This window comes from Jaculus jaculus, chromosome 1, assembly GCF_020740685.1.
Source record: "Jaculus jaculus isolate mJacJac1 chromosome 1, mJacJac1.mat.Y.cur, whole genome shotgun sequence".
In the NCBI taxonomy this organism is placed as follows: Eukaryota; Metazoa; Chordata; class Mammalia; order Rodentia; family Dipodidae; genus Jaculus; species Jaculus jaculus.
The window spans coordinates 61,997,443-62,010,303 of record NC_059102.1 but is presented as its reverse complement, the minus strand read 5'-3'; the positions used below and the strand labels follow the sequence as shown (position 1 = coordinate 62,010,303).

Below are 12,861 nucleotides of genomic sequence, written 5' to 3'. Positions count from 1 at the left end.
TACAGTAAGCCAACTTTGTGCATGTTAAAACTTCTTGAAGGGCTGGAGAGATGGCTTAGTGGTTAAGTGCTTACCTGTGAAGCCTAAGGACCCCGGTTCAAGGCTCGATTCCCCAGAACCCATGTTAGCCAGATGCACAAGGGGGTGCACACATCTGGAGTTCGTTTGCAGTGGCTGGAGGCCCTGGCACACCCATTCTCTCTCTCTCCCTCTCTCTCTCTCTCTCTGCTTCTTTCTCTCTCTGTCACTCTCAACTAAATAAATAAAAATGAAAAAAACTTCTTGAAGATAAATGCATATATACATACATATATATATATGTATATATATATATCTTACATAAGATATAATGTTAAATTCAAGATGGCTGAGGTTTCATGCTGTAACTTTCAGATATGCATGGGAAGCTTAATTTCAAACAGATTGAGTAAAACCCTTGTGACTGCACACATTTCTCATACACAACCTCATTATACATGTTGTTTGTTAATGTCAGTAATTATAAGCTTATAGTGTGGTTTTCAAGTGATCATAGATATGTGTTTGTGGTGTGTGTGTGTGTGTGTGTGTGTGTGTGAGAGAGAGAGAGAGAGTTTGTCTAGCCACTCTCCTATTGTTTGCATAGTAAGTATGCCCTAAAGGCCTGCGTGCTAAAGGTTTTCTCTGCACCTGTAGCACTACTAAAAGTCTGGGAACTTTTAGGAAGTACAGACTAGTAGAAGGAAGTTAAGTCAATAGAGTGTACCTCTAAAGGGAAACTTGAGACCTTGACCCCTTCTTATTTCTCCCATTTCATTTCCCAGCCACATGAGATGAGCAGCTATGCTCTGCCACATACTGCTTGCCATTGATATTGGTAGGAAAAACTCAGATATCATAACATTGTCCTCACCTATATCCAAGGACAAGAATTAATATATTTAAGCTTCCTTCACAAAATAAGATAGTGTAGTAAAAGAGAAAGAAGTGGAACCTTATTAAAGAAATATTTTTATTAAGAACATGAGCCAAGAAAGTTCTTATAGACTTGCTTTTTTCTTTTCCTTATGGTTTTATTTTATTTCTACCATTACTAGAACATGAAGTAAACGGTTAATGCCATTTGGCATGTTAAATTAATAAGATAGAATACTACTGCATAATCTGATTTTTAAAATTTTTTTATTTATTTATTTGAGAGCGACAGACACAGACAGAAAGACAGTTAGAGGGAGAGAGAGAGAATGGGCGCGCCAGGGCCTCCAGCCTCTGCAAACGAACTCCAGACGCGTGCGCCCCCTTGTGCATCTGGCTAACGTGGAACCTGGGGAACCGAGCCTCGAACCGGGGTCCTTAGGCTTCACAGGCAAGCGCTTAACCGCTAAGCCATCTCTCCAGCCCAAGGCAATATTCTTTTTCATTGGAATGATGAGAACTCAGATGTACTGCTCAGGATACTTTGGCCATATATACTATGCTTCAGCAGTAACTTCTTAGTTAGGGAAAATCAGGCCAGCATTACGGGCTACTGCCTTTGGAGCACTGGTGGTTAGGCCTTTGTGACCTTTCCCAAAACCATGATGCAAACAGACAGGGCAGCAGGTAAGGTTTTAATAGTAGTGGCACTAAGTTATAAAAATCACAAGAACCAGACATTTAAATAATGCTACCTCAACATAATAGCTATTTGCCATAAATCAAATCACTTAAAATTTCTCATTGTAGTTTAGAGACAGTGGTTTCCTAGGACATTTATAGTAATAAAGGGAAAAAAATCAGATCATGGGCTGGAGAGATGGCTTAGCGGTTAAGCGCTTGCCTGTGAAGCCTAAGGACCCCGGTTCGAGGCTCGGTTCCCCAGGTCCCACGTTAGCCAGATGCACAAGGGGGCGCACGCGTCTGGAGTTCGTTTGCAGAGGCTGGAGGCCCTGGCGTGCCTATTCTCTCTCTCTCCCTCTATCTGTCTTTCTCTCTGTGTCTGTCACTCTCAAATAAATAAATAAATAAATAAACAAATAAGAATATTGCCTTCTCTGTTGTTTTTACCAGTTCCAAGGGTGTTTTGTATATATTTTCTTATTTATCATTTATTTGCAAGCAGAGAGAGGTAGAGAGAAGAGAGACAGAGACAATGGGTGTGCCAGGGCCTCTAGCCACTATAAACAAACACAAGATACATGTGCCTCTTTGTGCATCTGGCGTTTATGTGGGCACTGGAGAGCTGAATTCAGGTCATTTGGTTTTGCAGGCAAGTACTTTAAGCTCTAAGCCATTTTTCCAACTCCAGTTCCAAAGATTTACTGGAAAAACCTCCACAAATATTTGTATTTGTGTATTTGTATAGCAATTACTAACACTTACTGAGAGACAAATAGGCCTAGCTGAGTTTGCCAGGCATTATTCCATTTAACAAGGATAGGGTAGTTATTAGCATTAATCTCCTTTTATGAATGGAAAAAAATGGAAGTTTTTCAAGTTAGTACCTTGCTTGAGGCCATATAGTTAAAGGATGATCATGGGAGAAGTCAAACCCATGTCTGACACCAGGACTAGAGCTCCTTAGCTACAAAGTTGGATCACCTACCATTCAGTTTTATACGTTTTTACCTAATACTCAGCTACTTTTTCCCCCCTAAGTATTCTTAATTAAAGTTGTTGTTATAGAATTGGCCTATGGAATCTTAAGATTTGTTAGTGAAGTAAAAAATTGAAAGAGGAAGATCTGGCCCAAAATAGCAGGAAATTGTAGGCACACATATTAAACTATTGGCACCTCATGTCAGAGCAGTAAAACCCACACTATAGCTGTGAATCAAGACCTGCTGAGCTAAGTGTGGGACCACATAAACCCCAGAAGTATTAGGGAATCTAATTATGGGTATAACAGTATTAGATAGAAAAGGTCTGTTATAAAAGACGGGTCTCTTCCCCACATCCAGTATTTCCAAAGGCCTTTTAAAACACAAATATTGAATGATATCCAGATTAGGAAAGAAAAGTTATTATAGCAAGAATGACTATGATTCAATAATGTCTGTTGAACGCCTACTACACGCAGGTCTTCCATGACATTTTGAAGCTTTTATTTGTTCTAAAAATAGTGGCAAAAATTGCCATATAAACTATTCAAACTGTGGTCAATGCAAAAAAAGCAGTTTGTGCAACCACATTTTATATGTGTATATCTAAATCAGGAACATTTTGAGTTAGAGTTAGAATTTCAGATTCCAGACTAGTTTATTTTTAAGTGCCCATTTATTTCTACTGCTTAGTGATTTAAATTTGTAGCAAGTAGTGTTCTTCAGAAACAGTCTTTAACCTTATTAAAGGGTTCAAAAATATACTAAAACTCAAATGGGCTATGGTTTCCCACACAGCACAGTCAATTCATTTGGATCTAGAATATTCCTCCCATGGGGTGAGGGGAGGGATCTAATACCATACTTTCAAACAGCTCTGCCGTATCTAGAAGTCAAAGAAATACATTTTATCACTCTGAGCATTGATTGCACTGACAGGCTAACTTTTCACTGTTTCAAAAATATCTGAACATTTCTATACAACTTCTCTACTTCATTTATTTATTTTAAAAATTTACGAGGATTTGGTATTTGAGAGATGGCTTAGCAATTAAGGTGTGAGCCCACAAAGCCAAAGGACCCAGGTTTGATTGCCCAGGACCCATGTAAGCCAGATGTACAAGGTGGCACTTGTATTTGGAGTTCACTTGCAGTGGCTGCAGGCCCTGGTGTGCCATTCTCTCCCACCCCCACCCCCCAACACACACACTCTGCCTCTTTCTCTCTCTCTCAAATAAGTAAATAAGTTTTTTTAAAAATGAGGATTTGAGGCTGGAGAGATAGCTTAGCATTTAAGATACTTGCCTACGAAGCCAAAGAACCCAGGTTCAACTCCCCAGTATCCACATAAGCCAGATGTACAAAGTGGCACACGGCATCTGGAGTTCATTTGCAGTAGCTAGAGGCCCTGGCACTCCCATTCCTCTTTCTCTCTCTCTCTCCATCTTCCTATCTGTATATCTATCCATCTATCTCGCAAATAAATAAACAAAATATTTTTAAAAAGAGAATTTGAGGAGATGACTTAGTGGGTAAGAGTGCTAGCCACTTAGACTGTCCTAGCTTGATTCATTAGCATACACATAAAAAGCATAGCCTCAAACTTCTGTAACCCAAGTCCTGTTGGGGGGGGAGGTAGAGACTGGAAAATTGTTGGAACTCACAGACTGGGGGTAAAAGTTAGCAGCTCTGGGTTAAGGGAGAGACTTAATCTCAAGGAAACATCCTGAGTAAAAGAAAAGGGCATGCAGCACAATTCTCTATGTGCCTGTGTGCATCTGCAAACACCACACAAATCACATGACACACCACACCAGATAGACTCTACACATACACATGCAAAAATGTTTTTAAATATATTATCTCAGCAAAATTAACAATATGATGAAAGAATGGACTCGTAAAATTAAATCCCTTCCTGATTTGATAATTGACACCTATGACATCATAGTTAAGATGATCATACAACTTAAAAAATGTGACTGTCCATCAGGTAAATGGTCATAGAAGAAATGATTTTACAGTGAAGTGGGACCAGCATGGCTTAGGGAAGTCCTTTTGTTTAGGAGCCCAGTCAAATATCACTCAATTTAAGCACCTGAAGAGTTTCTCTTTGACAACCATATACAGTCCACATCCCTTAACAAACCTGCCGATAACCTGACTGATGTTCACCTCCCCACAACCTTCCCCAAAATGTCCCTGAATGTTTATCATTACTGTTTTCTGTGGGTCTTTGGATGCCTCTGGGGAGCACTGCAAGAACATTCATTCAATGAATAAAATTCTGTTTTATGCTGCCTTGATTTTGCATGCAGTTTTTTTCTAAATGAAATAACCTTGTCTCACCCACCTTCAAAATAAAAGCTAAGACAGCCTTCCTCTCTGAAGTTTTCCTAAACTGATCTCACACAAACTGGCATATACATTTTTTCCAGTTACACAATATTGCTATTATACTATCTTTTTCCTTTTGAAGTTGAAAGATCCTTTGTGGCAGAACTGCTATCTCAGTTTTCCTTGTGCCTTGCTCTCTAATGGAGTTTCATGTATATAATACATAATAAATATTAAGTCTGGCGTTGATATTGAAGGAGACATAAGATGCATATGTGAACACATCCCATTTCAAATGGCTATAATTTTAATTTAAAATTATCTATTTTAAATATTCCTTCACATCAAAACCCCTTGCTTTTCTTTAAATTTTACTTATTTATTTACTTATTTATTTATATAAGAGAGAGAGCGTGCAAGAATTAGACAAAGAGAGAGAGAGAAAGTACGGGCACAGCAGGTCCTCCTAGCATTTCTAATGTACTCCAGATGCATGTGCCACTTTGTGCAATTGGCTCTATAAGCATATTGGGGAATCTAACACAGGTCATCAGACTTTGCAAGCAAGAGACTTTGATGAATCATCTCTCCAGCCCTGACCTCTTGCTTTTCTAATGAGTGCATTTGCCTCATGTTGTTAAGCACTATAATGACTATTTAAAAAAAGGAATTCATGAAAATGGCTCATCTTACTCCCTCAAAGGTAAAACTGAGCTGAGAATGTAGCTCAGTGATGGATCACTCATCTAACACATGAGGTGCTCAGAATTAGATCCCTCGCACAAGCAAAAACCAACAACAACGAAAAAAAAATGTCCAAAGGTTACAGAATTAGTGTGTGTGTGTGTGTGTGTGTGTGTGTGTGTGTGTGTGTAAGAGGGAGAGAGAAATTGCATAAAACTTCATACAATTACATTAGTAGAATGAAAGTATGAGCTGAAGTTATGTTGGAGTTATACTGGAATGGTTTTTACCACAAAGGCTTTTGACACAATAATCATCAAAAAACATGCCTTTAATCCCAACAGTTCAGAAGCAGAGGTAGGAGGATTGCCATGAGTTTGAGGCCAGCCTGGAACTACAGAGTTTCAGGTCACCCTGGAATAGAATGTGACCCTACTTCCAAAAAAAAAAAAAAATGCTACTTATAAGGCTGGCATTTGCTGAACATGCATTAGAACTTGAGTTCAATCTCCAAATAAATAGCCGGACACCTTTTGAATGTCCTATCTTTATAAATGTGTATCAATGAACATGATTTATGTGGTTCTGCAGATTGAACCAGTATTTCATGCCTGCGAGACAAGTACTCTACCAAGTTGCTTCAGTTACAACCAACACCCCACTTTTCCATCTGTGAGAAAATGTAACATCACTCAATTAAAACTGATCAAGAAAGGAAGACTAGGAATAACGTACATTAAATGGCACAGAATTTAACCAGGTGTAGATTGCACACCTATAAACCCAAACTAGTCTCAAAAGCAATAACCACCTCAGACAAACAACAACAAAAAAAAGAGCCCAAGAATTTCAATGAGACATCCATTGAAAAGTGTAATGTTGGGCTGGAGAGACAGCTTAGCACTGAAGGCACTCGCCTGTAAAGCCAAAGGACCTCAGTTTGATTCCTCAATACCCACGTAAGCCAAATGCAGAAGGTGGTGCATGCATCTGGAGTTCATTTGCAGTGGCTGAAAGCCCTGGTGCACCCATTGTCTCCCTCCCTCTCCCTCTCTCTCTCTCTCTCTCTCTCTCTCTCTCTCTCTCTCTCTCTCTCTCTCTGTCTCTGTCTCTGTCTCTCTCTCGCTGGCTCTCTTTGCTTCTTTCCCTGTCTCAAATAAATAAATATAAGTAAAATATTTTTGAAAAGTGTAATGTCAAGGCTAGAGTGATGGCTCAGTAGTTGAGGGTGCTTGCTTGCAAAGTCTGAAGGCCCAGGTTTGATTCCCCAGTGTCCATGTAGAGCCATATGCACAAAATGGTGTTTCTTTGCAGTGACGAGAGGCCTTGGCATGCCCATATTTACTCTGTCTCTCTCTGTCTACTTCATTGTCTTTCTCTCTCTTAAATAAATAAATGTATTTAAAAGTATAAGATCATGAAAATAAATGCAATACAAGGTTTACTCTAATGAAATACAAATCTCCTTTGACTCATTGAATTTTACTGACATATTTGTTACATGAACTTTTTTCTTGGTCTGTATTTCTCTTATTTTTGAGTGGATGGCTTTGATTTGAGCAACTTCCTTCTGAAACTATATGTGCTACATGGGAACATTGACAGAGATACAGAATATTCCATAAAATGAAATTCTAAGTTCAACATCTTTGTCACATTGAGATTTCATTGAAGACAAAATAGTTTGTGAATTTTTATATCAATAAAGTAGAAATAGTAGAGTATGTGCAGTTCCCAAATCAAAGAGAGGCCACTTACCTCTCCATTTTCAATTCTTTGATGGTACAATGTAGAAACAGGTCTTCAGTTAAGAGAGGACAGACTATTAAATGGGAAAAATACTACAGCAAGTCCCTATCAAGTGTTTCTAAAATATCCCTATTGTGCTGTTTCAGTACATCTAATGAATTCATTTACTAAATCATAGCTTTTTGTGTGGTTAGACTTTGGCATTATAGATCAGATCAAAACAACACACAGGAGACAGAAGGTCTGTTGAGAAAGTACAGGTGGGTCCATCCTTCTACAGATGTTCTGTGTGTCACATCTGTGTGGGAAAGAGCTGGTTGAGGAGGGAAAGAGCGGGCTGAGGTTTGTGCTTGTTTATTTGGATGGAGGCCATCCATGTTATATAAAGATCCCATTTACCAATCTCTAAACAATCTTCAAGGTGAAAAAAATTGTGTTTGTTTGTTTTGAGGTAGGATCTCACTCTCTCCCAGGCTAGCCTCAAACTCATGTGATCCTCCTATATCAGGCTCCTGAGAGCTGGGTTTAAAGGCATGTGCTACTACATCTGACTCTAAAGTCAAAATTTTTAATTATAGAAAATAAAATAAAACAACACTGCTCTCTCTTGGTTAGAGAACCTGCATTTAGATGGTGGTAAATAACAGTGTGACCCAAAACCCATCAAAATGACCAGAAGGAAAAATTGAGTGCCTAGTACAGGACCAGTCATCGTTATCACACCTGACAGGGCCCAGGAGACAGTACAGGGGACGTGCAGGTGACATACGAGTGCTGCTGTCAACACCAGCCTCACAACCTCCTCCAGGGAGATGGGGGTAGACACTGAGGAGACTCAAATTACATCAAAACAGAAAATTCCAGGCTATTAAGAGCTCAACACTAAAAGAAAATTAAAACATTGCCATGCATGGTGGCTCATGCCTTTAATCCCAGCACTTGGGAGACAGAAGTAGGAGGATTGCTGTGAGTTCAAGGCCACCCTGAGACTACATATTGAGTTCCAGGTCAGCCAGGGCTAGAATGAGACCCTACCTTGAAAAACAAAAAAACAAACAACAACAACAACAACAACAAAAACCTTCTAGGGCTCAGGGTACATTTTGGAAGAGGAGCCAGAAGGAGCCACAGGGTGGGAAGGTATACTCTGAAGCACTGTCCCCCAACCCCACGGAGACTGACTAGTGCATTCATGACCCCACAGTAAATACCTATACCCCACTAAGGAGAGACCTCTGGGTAATGTGGGTGAGGGAGAGGGGAGACAAGAGTATAAACTGAAGAGAATATGACCTAATTACAATATGTTCATATATTGAAGGCCTCAGAAACTATTTTTAATATATATATATACTTATTGACAACTTCTATACTTACATACAACAATCCATGGTATTTCCCTCCCCTACTTTCCCCTTCATAACTCTTCTCTCTGGCATATCCCCTTCCTCTCTCCATTAGTCTCTCTTTTAATTTGATGTCATCTTCTTTTTCTCCTATTATGAGGGTCTTGTGTGGGCATTGCTAGGCACTGCGAGGTCTTGGTCACCTAGGCCAAATTCTGTCCGGACAGTTGTATGTTGGTAATTATTTTTTAAAAAGAAAGAAAAAAGGGGCTGGTGAAATGGCTTAGCAGTAAAGGTGTTTGCCTGCAAGGCCTAAGGACCCTGGTTTGATTCCCCAGGACCCATGTAAGCCAGATGCACAAGGGGATGCATGTGTCTGGAGTTCATTTGCAGTGGCCAAAAGCACTGGCACACCCATTCTCCCTTTCTCTCTATCTTCTTCTCTCTCTCCTTCTTTCAAACAAATAAATAAAATATTTTTGAAAAAAGAAAAAATATTGTAAAAAATTAGGAGTGTTTTGTAAACTGGTGCTATAGGGTCAGCACAAGTGCTTACATAGTCATGAGAGAGATCTGGTTTGAGCAGTGTCTAATGCTGGAAGTTCCTTCACCCTAGACAGCTTTGCACAGTAGCTGCATTTTGGCAGATAATCATTATGAGTAAAAATGTGAACTAAAATGTGACATTTCCCTGATATCCCACAGAGGGCCCAGGCAAGGACTTAAGCCACAGGCCATTCCAGTAGCAGTGTGGCACCCAGCAGACCATGCAATCATCACATAGTCAGATTTCAAGCCATTTCCGTTTTTGAACTAGGACTCTTGGAGGGAGGGCAGGCACAAGAAACACTAGAATTCTTGCTCATACCTCACATAGAGGTCGGAATGGCCAGTTAGAACAATAAAACAATATAAACATATACATACCTAAATTTTATGCAATCAATCAGATAATTAGGTCATTTGTGTTAAAGAAACACGTAAGCTATTATTAGGGAAATTTTTAAAGATTCAAATCAACAAATTAGTGAGCATCCATCCACTAGGGCCTTGAAAAGCAGGTGTGTGTGTGTGTGTGTGTGTGTGTGTGTGTGTGTGTGTGTGCTGCTGGAGTTTGGACCAGGGCTTTTGCATATGCTAGGCAAGTGCCTTCCCACAGCACTGTAAACATCTTCAGCTCAACTGACATCTTTTCAATACTTCTGGATAAAGGTAACTGGGAACTAGCAACTTCATAAAGTACCTTCAAGCATTTCATGAAAAAAGTAACTAAAATAGAACAATAACCAAGGTGAAATAATTGCTAAGCTATATTACTCATTTCAAATGTATCAAAAGCCTTTCTTTGTCTCTGTAGATAAATATAAATTAGTACTTAGGCACAGGAAAACTTAAGCATTTCACACATAATGATTAGTAAAGGAGCTAATTTACATTATAATGCACAAGAGGCATAGTTGCTCAGGTAAATTTGTAATTTTTTTTTTTTTTTGCCTTGGCAGATAAATAAAAAATGAAAGAAATCAATAAAGTAGAACAAAAAAATCACTAAAAAACTTAGAAGCTGGGACAAGACATAGAGAACCAAAATTTATCTAATCTCTCTTAACAAGGACAGAATATGAGAGAGTGGGTGAATGTAGTTAAGACCAAAGTGTCAAAAATGTATGAGTCACCAAAAACACAAAATCAGCCCACCTAATAAGAAAACACACACACACGCACATTCAGGCACACATGCACACACACACATATACACCATTCTTCTAAACACAATGTATTAAATGCCTATGATTTTTTTAAGCATATCAGTTTTCAGACTGTCTCAATAGAAATGGCAAATCTTAAGTTCTAATTAGTGGTGAGGGCCTCAACTTATGACTCAGACTTTCCATTCTTGTGAGGAGTGGAAGGAGAGCAGTTCACTTAGCTTCTCATCAAACCTACTTACCAGCTAAGATTACTAGCAAGAGTGAGGTGTGCCGTGAGAGTGGTTGGGCTATTTTAGTGGCTGAGGTATTTTAGGCAGTGGAAGACATGCTTTGTTTAATATTGAATTTCCTTACAAGGATCAGTCATTAACCCAGTTAGAAAAAAAAAAAAAAGCCAACAAATCTTTGAAGCCAAAATAAGATGTGGAAGAAACAAAAATTATCTGCTTTCTTAACAAGGCCAGGACATGAGAAAATGGATGAATTTGGTTCTTTTTGAGGGTTGTTTCCCAGATCTACCTGGGTCATTCAGTAGCTTCACTTCTTTTGGTGATAATTTGGGAAAAATGCATTATAAATAAGGCGTGAACTACAGAATAAGGGAAGTTCAGCCAGTCTCTTCAAAGTGATTTATTGTTATAAATTTCACTTATCAAACATGGACTCTGCCCTGCAGCTCACGCCTCACGCCCACACGCCCATCTGAAAGATAAAAGTACGTGACTGCTATCTTTGCCTGCTCAGGCTTTTAGCATAATGGTAAGTGCTTTCAGAATCTGCCAGTGTCACTGATTTAACCTGTGACATCATTTGCTGCAGTGATGCACATTGGTGTAGCACTTCAGGGCTTATGCAGTTTTCTTGGTGAGTTTTCACAGCCCGCTGAGGTAGATAAAAGAGGAATCGCTACATCTCTTCACACAACGGAGAAAACTGCCTGTGATATCTAAAGCCAGCTGGCCAGTCAGCGGCGGGGTGGCAGCTTTGACTGCAGCTTTGTGTGGCCAGCGCCCCCTCAGCAGGCTTCTTACCTCCTGGGTTTCCAGCATCACCAGCGATTAGCTTCTTGTGGTGGAGCAGGCGTTCCACAGAGATGGAGCTCTAGAGGAGAGAGTGCAGAGAAGGGATCCTGAGTGAGTCCAGCTTTCTGTGAAGAATGGACATAAGCTCTAATATGACACAGCACACTTGGAACTCCTAAAACTCAGGAATGTGCGAATACTTAAGCAGGGTAAATGAGTAGCCAGGAAATGACCCTTACAGTGTACAGTGAGTATTTCTCAAGCTGTGCTGAGATAAAACTTTTACCTTTATTGTTGACATTAATACCCAAGAAACACGGAGAATATGCTTGCAATTCCAAATATTGTTAAATTTCTCGTGTTTTGTGTTGTACAAGTTCTTTAAAACTTAGATCTGAGTTTTATTTGCTTTTATATGCAGATAATTGCTCAGTAAATATTGAGTTCGTTGTTGAGCATTTTACAGATACCTGCAAACCATGTTAAGTCCAGTCGCTCTCTCTCAGCAGCACTCCACACAAACTTCACTATTATTTTGCTACGAACATAGACACAATTTACACTTTTTCTAACGATAGCAAGAAACTGAGTCTTTAATTTACCAATCTTTATAACTCAGTAATGAACTCCTGTCTGCAGTGTATGTGTGTAAACAGTTCAAGCACACTAGTAATTAATCAGTTTGAGGGCATCTGACTAACATGTCATGATGTTCTTTCACTTTATTTTTTACAAAATAACAATTAACTTAACTTAATTTAACTTAACTTAAAAGTAAAAAAGGATTTTTTTTATATATTGACATATATGTATAACATATAGGGAACATAACTTTTACTTTAGTATATATTTAAATTACATATTCTATAGCACATATGCCAACATATAAGTACATACATATGCATGTGTTTGTATATATTCATTTTCCAAAAGAAATATGAAAAAGATGTCATTTTGCAAATTTGTTTATTATTATTTTCTTTTTAAAAAATATTTTATTTATTTATTTATGAGAGAAAGAGACAAGTAGAGAGGGAATGGGCATGCCAGGGCCTCTAGCCACTGCAAATGAACTCCAAATGCATTTGTGAATAAAATATTTGGAATTGCAAGCATATTTTCATTTTTTCTTAGACATTAATGTCAACAATAAAGGTAAAAGTTTTATCTCAGAACAGCTTGAAAAATACTCACTGTACACTGTAAGTGCTTAAAGTATTCACAGCACATGGTGCATCTTGCTTTAAGTGGGTCCTGGGGAATCAAACCTGGGTCCTTAGGCTTCACAGGCAACCACCTTAACTGCTAAGCCATCTCTCCACGTGGTTTGAGAGCCCACATGGCCTGGAAAAACCATGGAGAGGGAAAAAAAATAGAAAGTTCAAAGAGCTCCTGCTATGTGGGGGGCAGGAGGGGTAAAGAGCCCATGTGTAAAGTAAGGGCTAGGGGGCCC

At 39.0% G+C, this 12,861-nt stretch overlaps 1 long non-coding RNA gene across 1 annotated transcript in view; it reads right to left on the bottom strand.

Moving 5' to 3' along the window:
* LOC123460946 overlaps positions 1–11,540 on the bottom strand; it is a 33,550-nt gene extending 22,010 nt beyond the window's left edge. The window contains exon 1 of the long non-coding RNA XR_006637295.1: positions 11,418–11,540. This is a non-coding gene — a long non-coding RNA (uncharacterized LOC123460946). The remainder of the gene's footprint in view (positions 1–11,417) is intronic.
* Between the last annotated feature and the right edge of the window lie 1,321 nt (positions 11,541–12,861).